At 49.4% G+C, this 12155-nt stretch overlaps 1 long non-coding RNA gene across 1 annotated transcript; it reads left to right on the top strand.

Moving 5' to 3' along the window:
* Positions 1-3652: 3652 nt before the first annotated feature.
* LOC148758715 (uncharacterized) lies at positions 3653-11718 on the top strand. The gene is made up of 4 exons (XR_016020945.1): positions 3653-3921; positions 7940-8189; positions 8295-8748; positions 11243-11718. It is a non-coding gene; the product is annotated as an uncharacterized LOC148758715 (long non-coding RNA).
* The last annotated feature ends 437 nt before the right edge of the window (positions 11719-12155 follow it).

Raw genomic sequence — 12155 nt, 5'->3', positions numbered from 1 at the left:
GGCTTCAAGGAGGGGCTGTTGCCTGGGTGCCAGGTGCCCTTCAGTCATCCCTAGGCCTTGAGCCCCACCCCCACATTTTAAGAAGCTGATAAGCAGCAGAGAATTCAACCCCACTTCTGGATATGGGGTTTTCCTCCCAATGTTCAGTGTTACAAATACCATTGGCAAGAAATAAATTAGGGTTTTTTCTTTTGGATGATTTTCAGGAGAGCAATTACAGGGTCAAAGCAGAGGAGCATTTCCTTGGATCTTCATATAAAGTTATCAAATTTTGCCCCCAAACAGGTGCATCAAGTTACAAGGTCAGCAGCAGTGGACCAGTTCACCTGAAAATGATCCCCCCTCCTCCATAAACACTGCTGCACTGAGAGGCTATGCCCTGTCCTGACCTTGACTTGCCCTTCTCCCTGCAGGTGAGCCCAGTGTGAGTGCTGTAGTACAGTCCAGGGCTCTAACCGGGATTGCATCGAATTTAGGTGTTACAGAGGGAGGGCAGACTTTTTTATAATAAGTCTTCCAGTCCATGGACATGGTATATCTTGCCACTTACTGAGGCCTCCTTATTTCACAATAGTTGTATGATTTTCTCCAAAGAGCTCTTGTACATTTTATTAAGAGCTATGTTTGATATTATAAGTGGCTGTTCTTACTTCATTTCTAATTGTTATAGCTAGAATTTTTTAATGTAACTTTTTTTTGCATACTGAGTTTTATATCCAACAACCTTGCTAAGCTCTTGTGTTGTAGTACATGTATCTTATCTGTTGATTCTTTGACTTTTCTATCATCTCTAAATAATGAGTTTTAGTTCTTCCTTTGGAATCTTTAAACCCTTCTTTTCCTTGCCTTACTGCCCTGGCCAGGACCTCCAGTACAATTTGAACCATACTGGAAGTGGTACAGTGGGCATCTTCGCCATGTTTTCATTCTCACAGGGAAAGCTTTTAGTGTTCCACCAGTCTATGTTTCCTATGCGGTTTCGTAGCTGCCCTTTATCTCAGAGCAAGGAACTCCATTTTGTTCCTAGTTTGCTAAGAGTTTTTATCGTGATTGGATCTTGAATCTTATCTGCAACTGTAGAGAGGATGGTATGACTTCTTTTTCCTGTAAAGTGATAGGTTTTGCTGAGTTTTCCAATTCTGAACCCATTTTGCCCATTATCCTTTTTATGCATTGCGAGGTTGTTTGTTATTTTTACTGCAATTGTTTTTTCTTTTTCACATTTCCCTTATCAGGTTTTGTTATCAAGGTTATGATTGCCTCACAGAACAAGTTGGGCAGTTCCCTCTTTTTCTGTATTCTGAGTTTGTGTAAGAGTGGAATTCTGTTTCTTTTTTATTATTATTATTGGGTGACAGTGTGTTTTTCCAGGGCCCATTATCTCCAAGTCGTTGTCCTTCAATCTAGTTGTGGAGGGTGCAGCTCAGCTCCAAGTCCAGTGGCCGTTTTCAATCTTAGTTGTAAGGGGCGCAGCCCACCGTCCCATGTGGGAATTGAACCGGCAACCTTGTTAAGAGCTTGCGCTCTAACCAACTGAGCCATCCAGCCGCCCCTCTGGCAGCTCAGCGGCAGCTTGTTGTCTTCAATCTAGTTGTGGAGGGCGCAGCTCACTGGCCCATGTGGGAATCGAACCGGCAACCCCATTGCTAAGAGCTTGCACTCTAGCCAACTGAGCCACCTGGTCACCCTGTTTCTTAAATACATATGAGAATCACAGGTGAAGCCCTCTGGGGCTGGAGTTTACTCTGTGAGAAGGTCGACTCCTGATAAACTTTCTTTCAGAAATCTCACCTATTCTTTCCCAACTTCCCAGAGCATACCACCTTACAGCTAGACCATCGGGCACCCTACGGGGCCACTGCCCCTGACCTCCCCAGCTAGTCTCTCTGAAGCTCCACTTTGATCCTCGCTCTCCCCTGCTCCAGAGTGCCCCCTGCCCCCAGATGAAATCCAGACCTACAGTAAGACTCTCAACTGGCTGGACCACCTGTTCACCCTTCCCTTCTGCTGTGCCCTGCTCACCTGTGGCACACCTGGGCTTCTTGTGTCAGAGCTTCTGATATGCAGAGCGCTACAAGTCTGTCCCAGCCTGATGTCTCCGCCACTAACGCCACCTCTAACAAGAAGCCTGCCCCTCCCCTTTAGCTACCAGTCATTTCCCTCCTATAGCTTTCTATTTCTACATATTATCAAAATTGCTTTGGTGAGTAACTGGTGTACACCTGAAACTCATGTAATATTGTCTGTTAACTATATATTTTAATAAAAATCTTTAAAAAAAAAAAAAAGCTACTGAGTAAAAAGAATTGCTTTGGGTAGAATTGTTCTGTACTCAGGTGAGTGTCCCACGAGGGTGGGCGTGTTTATGATCACTCACTGACTCAGACAACAAACACAAGTGCACCAGGCACTGTGCTGGGTGCTGGCATATATGAGAACCAAGACAGACGAGTTCTAACCATTTCAGAACCTTCCAGTGAGCAAGAAGTAAAATAGCCTGAACTATACATATGAGCATTAAAAACAAAGCACCCAAAATCCCACTGTTAACATTTTGGAGCATTTCTTCCCGGTTTTAAAAATGCCTATAATAACCTACCCGAACTAACTGGATAGGTACATACTACCTTACTTGACAGATGAGGAAACAGGCACAGAGCACTTAAGCCAAAGGTCACAGGAATGGTCCGGTAGCCTGGCTGAGCACCCCCACCCAATTCCACACTCTCCCCCTTTAAAAAATAGAATGGGTCAAGCTGTGTCCCTGTTGGGGGGACACTGCTCTTACTACACAGGTCTTCCCTTGGGAACACAGAACTGTGCTAACTCTCCCTTAGAGGGGCCTGCCCATCAGTTTCCCCAAGGAGAGCCCCCAGGTCCAGGCTGCCTGCATAGGGGTGTCCCCAGCTCCCCAGTCCTGCCCCCAACCGGTTCAGCTGAGGAACCCTGGGCCATCCAGCCTCTTGGAGCCTCCCCCGACTCCCCAGGAAAAGGGGACCCAAATGCCTCACTTCCAGGGCTATCACAGAACTGAAAGTTAGCCAGCCCTATAAAGTGCCTGGCATGGGGCCTGGTACCCCGATGACGCCCAGAGATGTTAGTTCCTTAGCCATCATCCTTCCTTGGTTCAGATCAACTCACGGGTGGTGCCTACTGAGTACCAGGCTCTTTATGTGGTGGGAGGATATGGGGATGAAAGGTCAGCAGTTACAGACAAGCAAGCCACCAGCCCAGGGTAGGGTGGTCGGTGCAGGAAGAAGGACGGTGCACAGGCTCTGAAGGATGCCCCAGAGGAACCTTAACCCATCGCCTCTGGGTCTAGGAAGATCAGTTGGAGCAAGCTAGGGGAGGAGTGAGGAAGAGGGGGAAAGGGCAGGTTAAGCCGAGGGCACGGGCTGGGTAAATGCCTGGCGCCAGAGGGAGCAGGTGGTGGAAAGCCAGGGTGGCTGGCGCAGGAGCCAGCTGCGGGGACAGGAGGCGAGGAGGCCGCAGGGCTCAGGTCCGCAGGGCCTCGGAGCCTGGCAAGACTTTGTGTCTTGATCCCGAAAACGCCACTACGGGGTTTGAAAACAATGCTCCGGCCGCTGGGTGGGCAAGGGAGGTGGGAGCAGCTGCCCCAGCGCGGCTGGCGGAGGTCCCGCGGAGCCGGAAGGGCAGCAATCGGCGTCCCCGCCACAGGCCGCCGTTGGGCGGGGGGATGCGCTGGGTGAGACTCCGCCTCCCTCGCTGGTTGGCTCGGGGCGGGCGCACCTGACCCGGGGTGGCCAATCCCTGCACTAGCAGGGCCCGTGTTTCCGGAGCCCCACGGGTCTGATCTTCCCGCGGTGGCTGCACTCCCAGCTGCAACACACGGCCCGGCAGAGGGCGGCAAAGGGCGGCTCCGGCCGCCGATGCGCAATGATGGGGTGGCCCCGATGGCAGGTGGGCGATTAGCAATTACCTGGACGTCCATTTGACCAAACGATCAGTGTCTATGAAGCTCCTAGCACGTGCTTATTCGCCGAGGCCATGCGGCCTCCGGCCTCCACTAGACAGTGGTCATTTCTTGTGTGGTCTGGCACGTGGTTACCGTTCCCCGTGCTCTGCTGGGCCTCAGTGCCTGGCCCCTGAGGGTCAGGGTGCTTGCGAGAGGCCATGGGAGTTACAGGTTCCCTTCCCCCTCCACCCCCAATGATCCCTCGCCTCCCAGCATGCACTCAGGCCTCCTCCTGTAGCCTGTCTGAAGCCCGGGCGGCCGGACACCCCAGCCACTCCCCGCGCTCCGCGCTGTTCTCTCGGCCCGAAGCATTGTTGTTTGGGTACGTTTCTCCCAGAGGGCAAGGCCTGGGCAGAGAGGTCCCTCCCCAGCCAGGGCCCCAGGCTTGTGGGGGATCCATCAAGGCAAGTTAAAGGGCTGAAATTGGCTGGAACCATTTCCAGTCACCCACCCTCAACTGGCTCGCAGCTGTGGAGGGGGATGCCTCTTGCCAAGGCTGGTGGTCCCTTGTGAGATGTGGGGGCTGAGAACCCCGGATTCCTTATCTGGCCTCTCAGAACGCCCACCTGTGCTAGTCCAGATGGGGACCCATGACTAAAGCTTCGGGAAAACAGACTCCCCTAGAGGGTGGCAGGTCCTGCTATGGTGGCCACTGACCCTCATGGCAGCAAGACTTTGCCAAAACAAGGGACGTAAAACTGAACCTTCCTGATTTGTCTGTTACGGCTTCTCTCCTTTAGAAGGTCAGTTCTAAAGACAACAAAGGTCACTGAAAAGGGTTCCTGTCCCCAATTCCATTGTGTGTGTGTGTGTGTGTGTGTGTATGTGTGTGTGTGTGTGTGTGTGTGTGTATTGCGGGGGACGGAGGCTTCCCCACACCAACAAGCAATTCTCAGACATCAGTAGGGGGTCTGAGAACTCAAATCTGGCATGATCTATCCAGAAATAAAATCAGATACCACAAGTAAAGGGTTCAGTCCCACAAAACTGCTGCCCACTTCAGACATCAGTCGCTAGCCCAAGTTGTTAACCTGTGCTTCTGGCCAGCTAGCTATAAATCAGAGGTTCCCACGGCTCCCTTCTTGGGTTCAATTAATTTGCTAGAATTGGCTCACAGAACTCAAGAAAACCTATTTACTTCATTACTGATTTATTATAAAGGACATTAAATGATACAAATCAATGGCCAGATGAAGAGACACAGGGCAAGGTCCTCAATGAAGGAGCTTCTGTCCTTGTGAAGCTTGGGGCCCATAAAGTGGCACCTGAAAGCATTCTGCTTCCCTGATGTGGAAGATCTCCAAAAAGGGGCCAAGGAGCTGTCCTTGGGATTTTTATGGAGCCTTTAGTAGTAGCCAAGATTGACTAATTCGTTGGCCAATGGCAATTGAACTCAATCTTAGTCCCTCCGTTCCCTGGAGGTCATGGGTTGGGACTGAAAGTTCCAAACCTCTAATGACATGATTGGTTCTGGCAATCAGCCCTCATCCTTGGATGGGGTCCAAAAGTCACCTCATTAATATAACAAAGGACACCTTTGTCACTCTCAACACTTAGGAAATTCCAAGCGTTTTGGGATCTGTGAGCCAGGAATTGGATGTAGACCAAATATCTTATAAATCACAATATCTCAGGTATTTAGTGAAAAGTCTGCCCCCATTATTGTTTTCTTTAGTGTACTTGTATTTTCTTTCTTTTCTTGACTAGATTAACTACTGATTTAGCTATTTTTCATTTTTAAAAATATATTTTTACTGGATTTATCTTATTTAGATTAGTTCTGTTTTTTTCTGTCATCATTTTACACTTTTTTTATTATTTCTATCCTTCCGTTTCTGTTTTGTTGTTGTTGTTTACCTCTATCTTGAGATAGATACTAAGTTCATTAATTTTTCATTCATCCTTATTAATATAAGCATTTAAAGCTATGAATTTCCCTCTAAGTACTGCTTTAGCTGTTTACCTTAGGTTCTGATATGCAGTGTTTCAATTATGATTATTTTCCAAGTATTCTGAAAATTCAACTTGATTTCTTTTCTGACCCAAAATGATTTAAGAGTTTTTAAATTTACAGGCTCTTTCATGTTTTGTAGTTTGGTAATTAATTTATGGTTTGATTTACATTGTAATTGGAGAATGTTGTCCTTTCAATCTTAGTTGTGCAGGGTGCCGTTCAGCTTCAAGTTGTTGTCCTTTCAGTCTTAGTTGTGGAGGGCGCAGCTCAGCTCCAGGTCCAGTTGCCGTTTTCTAGTTGCAGGGGGCACAGCCCACCATCCCTTGCGGGAGTCGAGGAATCGAACTGGCAACCTTGTGGTTGAGAGAATGTGCTCCAACCAACTGAGCCATCCGGGAGGCAGCTCAGCTCAAGGTGCCGTGTTCAATCTTAGTTGCAGGGGGCAGAGCCCACTATCCCTTGTGGGACTCGAGGAATTGAACTGGCAACCTTGTGGTTGAGAGCCCACTGGCCCATGTGGGAATCGAACCGGCAGCCTTCGGAGTTAGGAGCATGGAGCTCTAACCGCCTGAGCCACCGGGCCGGCGCTGGAATATATTGGTTTTTAAAACAATGGTTTAATATGTGGTCAGTCTTGGTGAATGTTCAGGTGTCCATCTGCAAAGGAGCAGTCTGTTTTTTAGGGTAGAGAGTTTAATGTAAATTAATTAAATCTATCTCAATAATTATGTTATTAGGTCTTCTCTAATCTTACTTGATTTTTTTGTACACATATCTGTGAGAGATGAATTAAAATTTCCTACTACAGTTGTGTTTTTTACTTTTTCTCCTTATATTTCTTTCATTGTATAAATGCAGATACTGTGTTATTTGATGCTCTCAAATGACCTCAAAAAGAGTCTGGGGGCTTTGCTAGAAATAAATGATAAAGGTTTATTCAAGGTGCTTACAGTTTGCAAACTGGAAACACAGCTAAGCAGAAACCCAGAAGTGTTTCAAAGAAGAAAGGAAAATTGAGTTCTTAAAGTAAAAAGTAAATTCTTGAGAATTTTCAGTGCTGTCCTCTTAACCCTAGAGTTGGTCCAGGATGGTTATCAGTCAGAGGTCAGGCAGTCTGGATGATGGATGCCAGGCGGTCTGGATATGTGAGTCCTTTGGAGAGTAATCAGTGTTATCTGGAGGTTTGATGTACAGGTATATCCAGGCATTGACGCAGGACTGGAAAGTTTAAAGGTTTCAGTTCCCAGGCTAGTTAAAACAAGAATAGGATCGTTTCCTCATACCTCAACCTCCTTGATTTTGGTAATTTAGCAGCTTGACTAGAGTGACTCCATTTTATTTTTTCACTCTGTTCCTTGATGCATAAATATTACCACGTGCTATTTGGTACATAGTAGATACGTGATGTCTTCCTTGTTACTTGCATTCGTTTTCATTATATAAAGTGCTCCTCTTGACCCCATCTAATGTTTTGCCTTGAACCTGACTCCTGCTTTCTGTTGGCATTTGCCTGTTACCTCTTGCACCATCCTTTTATTTTCATTCCTTCCGAGTCTTCTTGTTTGGGGAGTGTCTTGCCTCCAGCTTAGTGTTGAATGTGAACCATCTGACAGGCATTTCCCTTCACAGATGAGTTAACATGCAAAGATCACTGTGACAAATCTGTCTTAGTCTCAATGAAGTCATCTTATTTTATGCTTTTTATTTTTGTAGGTTATAAAATATTTGCTTAATTTGGGTACAGGTGTTTCTTCTGATATTTTAGAAATTTTGTAGCTGTGTATTTGTGGTTGCCTTTCTAATTTTACATAACACACTTAATCCTTTATTTCTCTAAAGAGTATCTGTTAACTCCCAACTCTGAGTAATAATGACACTATTGTTTTTTCTTCCTCTTTCCTTCCCTCCACCATCCTTATCACAATATAATTTTAAATGAAAACTAACATCAGGATAAATGCATTAGTTTGTATCATATATATATATATATTTCTTTTCTTGTGTCTAAGATGTCATTGATTTTCACATGCTCCACTGATGTGGTGGCACAAGGCTCTGTACCCAGGTTGATGACGTCAGATCCGTCCTCCCTGCTACTCCTCTCTCCAGCCTCTTCTGTGAATCTGGGCCTGGCTGACAGTAGCTCAAAAACAAGTCATATCTGATATCCTCTTATTCAAGCATTCTGGAAGTTTCTAAGGACTCCAGAATTCCCAGAAGGACACAGCATTGCCCAGTGCCGAGTCGTGGCTGTGCCAGGCATGCCCCCCTGCTGAGCCTCCTGTAGCCCCTGTGCATCAGCGCCCCCCCCCCACCACCAGGGCCCCCTGATCCCCACCACACTTTGAACTTGCCCCTCTCCAGGCTTTGCTTCTGCTGATCCTTCCACCTGGGCTGCCGTCCTCCCGCCAGTGTCTGCTGGTCTAGAGCTCCCCCGTTCTCTAAGACTCAGCCTGAACCTCAGCTCCGCTGGCCGCCTTGGTCCCTCCCTCCTCCACCCCACACAGCCAGGCGGCTCCATCCTCTGCCTCGCGGCTCTGCCTCTCCTCCCAGAGCTGGAGTGGCCACAGAACTTTCTAGGAAGGTCTTTGGAGTCAGACAAGACCCACTTCCACCAAACTGCTGTTCCCATGTTTGTAAAATGGGGATAGTGATGCCGATTCGCTGCGGTAAGGATGATGGGGAGAGCCGCTGCCTGGAGCCTGGGCACCTACCACGTGACCACCCTGTGCTTGGCCCTGGGGGCACAGCGGCAGAGCCAGCCCTGCCTGTCAGCGTGGAAGGGCTCGAAAATGAGCAACTCTCATGAGCACTAGTGGTATGTTGTTACTATATTAGTATTGGTGTAGTCACATTGAAGTACAAAATCTTATGTGAGCAAGCAGACGAATGTTTCCACGTGTCCACACTGTGGCTCCATGCAGACCAAGTCATAGGACATTTCAGCCCCCAGCAGCCCCCACCCAGGGCAACTACTATTTTGACTTTTACCACCATAGATCAATTTTGCCTGTTTTTTGTACTTTATGTAAGTGGAATCATGTAGTATGTGCTCTCTTGGGTCGTTTCTTTCACCCAACATTATTATGTTATTTGTCCATACGTTGTAATAATAATAATAAGAAGAATAGTAATATCCCTCTCCCCCAGGGCCTGGCACATGACAAGTGATTAGTTAATAGTATGTCTTGGTTGAGGGAACTTGACCTGTTCAGCTTTTTTTTTACGAGAATGTGACCTGAGTCGAATCCATTGTTGAAAAAGGCACTGAAGGTGCAAATCAGGGCAGCAGAGAACTCCAAGGAGTTCATTTTACAGGTCGTTGACGTTGTGGTTTGGTTTGCTGTTTATACATGCTTTTGGCAGTGTCCTGAGGTCACCTCGCTGTGGTCGTCCCTTGGGGTCACTGGGCTCTGCCCATCCACCCTTCCCCGGTCCACCCTCCGTGCCTAGCCCCAGTGTCTCCATTTGTCAGTGGACCCCCCCCTCTTGTCTTCTGTGGTCTGGGGTGGGCACCAGGAGGTGGGACATGCAAGGCGCCCCTGAGCCTGGTCTTGAAGGGAGAAAGCATCCCTCATCCTGCTTCAAAGCCCCCAGGGAGAACTCTCTGGGCCGGTGTCTTAGCCCAGAGGCTCCCAGGGGGTGGGTTCCCATTGGTCCCAAAATCACTTCTGTGCAAAGGCGACTCCTGGAGGGTCAGGCCATGGCTGCTGTTCCCAGCATCCCTTCCACAGATAGGAAACCAAGGCTCGAGTGCAGGCTGTGTTTACCCAGTGGGTGGATGAGGACTGCACTCAGCCTGCACCTACTGTGTGCCCTGAGTTGGCACTGAGGACCCAGAGATAAGCCAACCTGCCCAGGCCAAGCCACGTTTAGGGGAGGGGCCTGGGAAAGCTTCACCAAGTAGGTGACCACTGAAGGATGAAGGCACTGCAGGCAGAGGGAACTGCTGAGCAGTGTGACCATGGTCAAGGGCAGCGACTCGGCTGCATTGATGAGAGGAGCATTCAGGAAAGAGGCTTGGCTGGAGCCGCTCCAAGACTCTGCTTGGGGTGGTGCTAGTGAACCCTGAGACCCGCCTTGAGCGGGGCGGGAACCCGACTCTAGGCCTTCCCTTCTACCCTGTGTGACCCTAGCCTCTGTAAATCCCTGTGGCAGGTGGATGAATAGAGGTTGGGGTGCAGTGAGTCAGGGAGTGGGGTTTGAAAGCTGCAGTCAGGGCCAGGGAGGCGGGGAGGGTTGGCCGAGCCAGGCCCCAGGCATATCCGAATCGCCAGCATCGCTCCTGCACTTTGGGGCCATTATGAGGTAACATTATGACTGGAACACAAGCACTGCGCTACCGCCACAGCGGATCTGATAACCAAGACGGCTACTAATGAGTGGGTAGCATATATGTCATGGAGACACCGGACAAAGGGATGATTCACATCCCAGACAGGACAGACAAATGGTGTGAGAGCCGAGCAACTCAACTGCGTGAAATTTAAAACATAATTTATTTCTGGAATTTTCAATTTAATAGTTTTGGAATGCGTTTGACCACAGGTAACTGAAACTGCAGAAACTGAAACTGAGGGTAAGGGGCAACTCCTGTATTAGTCATGCTCTCTGTTCTGGAGCAGGCCATTCCTGCACTCCACTCTCTGGGGTATCAACCTCTGTTTCTCCAGCAGGGCCTGCCAGAGACTTGGCCACCTCCCCTGGCTCAACCAGTGACCCGCTTGCCAGATGCACTTGTCTCTTTCAAGGTGTCAGGTGGAGTCTCCCCCCCACACACACACACACATTTGCCTTTGTGGACGTGGAAGTGTCACTAACCTAGTACCCGCCAGTTGACCCCAGAAGAAATGTTCAAGGAGGATTCGTCCTTGACTGGATTCGTTTTTACCGGACCTTCTAATGGTCCTCGCTCTTCTGTGTCCCCACCCCCACACACACAGCTGGAGGCCTTCACCAGCCCCCAGGATTCCCCTTCCCCATACCCGGCCACAGCCCCTGACACTGCAAGCTGGCTCCTGCCCACTGCCAGGTCTTTGCCACTACTGTCCTCCGCGCCCCATCACCCCCACTCCGCCAGGGCACTGCCTTGGCTACCAGGCCATTAACCCTTTGTGGCATTTAAGTGGTTCTTTTTCCTCCCCCACCTCCCCAGGCCTGGGCTTGGCTGGCACCAAGCTGGTGCCCAGAGTCCTTTCTCGTAGTGGCCCGGGAAGGGACCTGTTGCTCCCCTCCCCCCAGGTAAGGGCTAGGTGGGCCAACAGAAAAGGGGCTAAAATAAGAATTTTTTTTAATTTAATTTTTTATATTAGTTTCAGGCGTAAAATAAGAATTTCAAGGGCCGGTCCAGTGGCTCAGTTGGTTGGAGCACGTCCTCTCAACCACAAGGTTGCCCGTTCGACTCCGTCAAGGGATGGTGGGCTGCGCCCCTGCAACTAGCAACTGGACCTGGAGCTGAGCTGCGCCCTCCACAACTAAGATTGAAAGGACAACAACTTGACTTGGAAAAAAGTCCTGGAAGTACACACTGTTCCCCAATAAAGTCCTGTTCCCCTTCTCCAATAAAATCTTAAAAAAAAAAAAAAAGAATTTCAAAAGTGAATTTCCCCGCCCTTCCAATCGCCAGCCGAGAGGCAAGACCTGCGTTTCCTGGGCACACTGTGTGCGGCCTTCTCATCTGGGTCCCAGGTGGAGCAGGCGGCCCGCAGGCTGGCCGCGGAGCAGTTCCCACCCGTGGCAAGCACATCCCTGCCCCGGAAGAGTCCCAGGGTGAGGGGCGTGGTGCAGGTTCAAGGGCAGGGTCTGGGCTGGGATTGGGGTGGGGGGTCAGAGGGCAGTACTCCCAAGGACGTAACCTTGAGCGCATAGGTGGCGGGGAGGGGCTTGGGGCAGTACCCAGATGCGCACAGGTTTGGGGAGCAATGGTGGACCTCCTGGCCGACAGGGGGCGCGGGGCGGTACGTGGAGGAGGGCGAGTCCTACGGACACTGGCTCGTTGGCTTGGAGGTGTACAGCAATGGTTTTAAAACATTAGAGATCTCTTATTCTTTTAACTGATCCACGCCTGTAAAACTCAAACACAGCAGAAGCATTAAAATAACCACCTTAGCCTCACAGCGTCGCCTCTTGAAAGCAATCACTGCTTCCCATTCGGGAGCATCGTCCAGAGCATTCTGGAGCCTTTTCTGGAGCACCGGCGCACAGGTGAACACGTGCCCACACACG

This window comes from Rhinolophus sinicus, chromosome 3 (assembly GCF_057876585.1).
Source record: "Rhinolophus sinicus isolate RSI-liver-muscle chromosome 3, RSI-T2T, whole genome shotgun sequence".
Lineage (NCBI taxonomy): Eukaryota > Metazoa > Chordata > Mammalia > Chiroptera > Rhinolophidae > Rhinolophus > Rhinolophus sinicus.
The sequence above is the reverse complement of the archived record's forward strand: the minus strand, read 5'-3'. Positions and strand labels throughout refer to the sequence as shown.